Genomic DNA, 4,040 nt, shown 5'->3' with positions numbered 1-4,040 from the left:
GTTGCAAAGCTGATCGAGGAACCGACCAAGTTCGATCTTTTTAGATCTCTTTACTATGACTTTCCTTTCCCTTTTTCTTCAGAACACATACTTGGGTCGGGAAACAGGCTTCTCCTAAACACATTATTCAAGGCTTTGAATCTAATACCGGGTTTTAAAAGCACATAAATCTGTAGTATCATCCCAAGACACTCTCGGCTGACACCGCTTTTATGGCGAATGCGTTGATAGAGGAAAAGTGGATGGGGCGGGGGAGGGCTTCCGAATGACGTAATCTTGAGTTCTAACGTCGTATAGTTTACTGATAAACGTCACATCGGCGAATGACTCAAAGTCAAAACACCAGACCAGTAGGTTTGACTCTTTGAGGCTGCGTTCATTCTAAACACTGACGGACGGACGCGCATGTTGTCCGTCGGCCATGGTCCTGCAAGCGTTCGCACTGAACATGGACAAAACAGACTTTAAGATTTAAATGCTCCTGAAAAGCGCGCTCGTTGTGGTAATAATAACGATTCAACTGAATGATTAAAATGACGTATTTCGCTCCCAGGACTGATCTTATGTTATAATACAAAAACAACTCTAGTACAATAATGACATGCCAGTATCCAGCCTTGGATGAAGTCAGTGAGAGGGGGGGGACAGGGCAACTGCCTGTCATCTTTGTGTATAATAATGGTTTACATTATTAGCCAATCAGCAAATTTGATGTCTGTATTCAGCCCGGGATATTGATAGACTCCTAGCCCCTTTAAAGCCCCTTACCACTAACTCTATCACATAAGAAACAAAAACAAAACGAGATCGATAGCATCATTACTGGACACGCATTGCATAGTGTGCAAAGGAGCATGCCCAGTGAACTGCCGGAAAATAAAAACAGTACAAAGTGGTGTTCAAGTAATAAATTAATATTCTTAGCTAAAAACTGAGAAAAAGTTCTGAAAATGAATCACTTTCCCCCAATGTGTTAATTTTCTGCCTCCCAAAATAATTTCCCTTCTTTTGATGATGCCATCAATGACATCATTATGCCTGTCGATTCTTACTGCCATGGCAGTCAGGGAGTTCAGAGCTTATTTAGTAAATTTGAAGAATTAATAGTGGAGCACAGTTCAGCACACAATGGGAATTATTAGCAGACAGACTGTCAGATGCATAGCTGTTCAACCACATACACTGTCACACATAGAATATTCTGGATGGAGTTTTGAGGAGGGCTTCAAACTGTAGTTTTCATATTTCATTTCCAGTTGTAATTCTCAATTCCATTGTGAAATTGGTTGTCACCTCCCAGACGATGATTTGACCATTCATCCACTTCAGAAGAGCACAAAGGTGTTGTTGCTGTTGTTGTTTTTAAGTAATGTATTTGACCTCATTATTGGTATAACAGAATTATGAGCTATCAGCAAGTGTTGCATATAAAGAATGAGAAAAAATTTCACATTTTTTTGGTAAATCAGCTGCCTTTGGTGTAACCACTGTAAACTACCATGTAAGCGCCCACGGGTCCCTCTTTTCACAAGTTTCAGCATTTGACTGTGGGCCCACTCCACCCTTCGTGGGAATCCAGTCATTTAGTTCAAAGAAGTGGGTGGGGATATTTGCAGGATAATCCAATGCAGAGAGTTTAATTCAAGTGTACATGATTTGTTTCGCGGTAAACTGGTGACCGGTATTGACTTGTATAACTGATTAAACAAGAACATATCTACATTTCGCTGCAATTAGTTTAAAGCAGCATTACCGTCTGAAACAATACTCTGCGTCATCAGTGGAGTGACGTCGTGATTTAGTCATTCGGATGAGACGACAAACTGTGTGTGTGTGTGAGTGTGTGAAGCCTCGGACTGAATGGCACCGGCACAGGAAACGAATGATGAGCGCATGAAAGGCAGCTGTTTGTCGGCTCTACTCAGGTTGTAAAGCACCAAGAGCTTTGTCTCTGGCCGAGGATAGGCGTAATAAAAAATATCCATATCAATGATGTAGATGTTTCACATTATATATTCATTATCTCAAAATCTAAACCTGCACTACTTGTAACAGTGGTGAAACGTACACGATCCCAAATAAAAATTGGAATGGAATTTTTGTTATTTCATTTTGGCGGCACTGAGGCGTTTGCAGGGTATTTTACCCCAAGTACAGTTTTGACCCAAAATTGGGGGTGGGCGTTGACAAGACAGTTCACTGTCATTAAGATCCAAACTATGAACTTTGGCCTATGCATCACGCTGCAAAATGAATTTACAAACCATGAGCAACAGCCCTAACTTGAGAAGGTTGCGCATGATACTCGGTTGTTATCGAAACCATAATGCTATTGTACAGGCTATTCCATGTGTCAATACCATTGGAATTTTACACCCCAACATTTAATTCTCTTTGTGCCCAACAAAATTCAGTGTACAAATGTCCACCAGATCTGTCATATTGGAAATACTTCTGGTGAGTAATGAATGGTGTCTAATAGGGTTAAAAAAATGTCCACTGAATGATACTTTAAAGCTGTAGGCTAAGTGCAAAACACCTTACTCAGGTCCCAACACCTTGACCACAACACCGGGCCTTCACAGAGAAAGACCACAGCCACGAACCCGGCCGTTAAAAGCATGTCACTCCGTCAAGACTCAAAGCACATAAAGGATTTTCACTAAGCTAGATCAGGATCCACTTAATTACGTGATAATGTGACACGTAGGCTGCGTCAAGTATCACAAGCAATGGCCACATTGAAACTATATGTGTGTGTGTGTGTGTGTGTGTGTGTGTGTGTGTGTGTGTGTGTGCATATATATATAATAATTATTATCATTATATTCATTCAAGTTATATTCATTTTGCGCTGAATCTTGTGCAGAGACAAACCAAAGTGCTTTCGCACCAGTCATTCAAACGCATGCATAACTTTAAAACTGGAGAGAAAAACAAACAAATTAAAAAACTGAAGACAACGAAATGGCAGGGAAGGGAAGCTGTTTTGGGAAGAGGCGGGTTTTAAGGCCAGACTTGAAAGAGCTGAGTGTGGAGACTTGACGAAGCAAAAGATGAAGTTCATTCCAATTACAAGGTCCAGAGACAGAGAAAGAACGGCGGCAAACAGTCAAGTGTTTGAATCTGGGTATGCGTACACAGAGTGGATCCGAAGCCGATCGTAGTGAGCGAGATGGAGTGTAGAGGTGAAGGCACCCACAGAGAGAGAAAGGGGCAGAGTTGTGAATACATTTATAACATTGAGTGCTTATGACCATGAAACTCCCACTGGCATCTGGCCAGAAGCACCTCACCATTGTCAGTGCCTACGCCCCAACCATGACCAACCCGGATGAAGTGAAGGCGAAGTTCTACGAGGACCTTCACTCTGTCATTGCTGCTATCCCTAAAGCAGACAAGCTCATCCTTCTTGGGGCCTTCAATGCTAGAGTTGGCTCTGACTACATCTTTTGGGATGGAGTGATTGGAAAGCACGGCGTGGGCCACTGCAACCCAAATGGATTGCTTTTGCTTCAGACCTGTGCAGAGCATGAACTGCTGATAACCAACACAGTTTTCTGCCTTCCTACCCGTAACAGGACGTCATGGATGCACCCTCGCTCAAAGGATTGGCATTTCATCGATTACGTCATCGTCAGGAAAAGGGATAGGCAAGATGTACGTGTGACAAAGACCATGTGCGGCGCCGAGTGTTGGACAGACCATCGCCTTGTAGTCTCGAAGCTGAATATTCGAATCCAACCCAAGAGACGCCCCCAAGGCCAGAAGGCTCCAAAACGGCTCAACATCGCTAAGCTGAAAAACATCACCATCAAACAGACCTTTGTGGAGCTGCTGGAAGATCGTCTGGAATCCGCCTCTCTGGACAACCAGAATGTAGAGTCTGACTGAAGTACCCTGCGTGAGCTGATCTATGGTACAGCTTCAGAGACCCTGGGACCCATGACCAGAAAGCACAAAGACTGGTTTGATGAAAACTGTGATGAAATCAAGCAGCTTCTGAATGAGAAACGCCGTCTGCATCAAGCCTACCTGAG

Source organism: Babylonia areolata, chromosome 6 (genome assembly GCF_041734735.1).
Source record: "Babylonia areolata isolate BAREFJ2019XMU chromosome 6, ASM4173473v1, whole genome shotgun sequence".
In the NCBI taxonomy this organism is placed as follows: domain Eukaryota; kingdom Metazoa; phylum Mollusca; class Gastropoda; order Neogastropoda; family Buccinidae; genus Babylonia; species Babylonia areolata.
Note: the sequence above shows the minus strand (reverse complement) of the source record.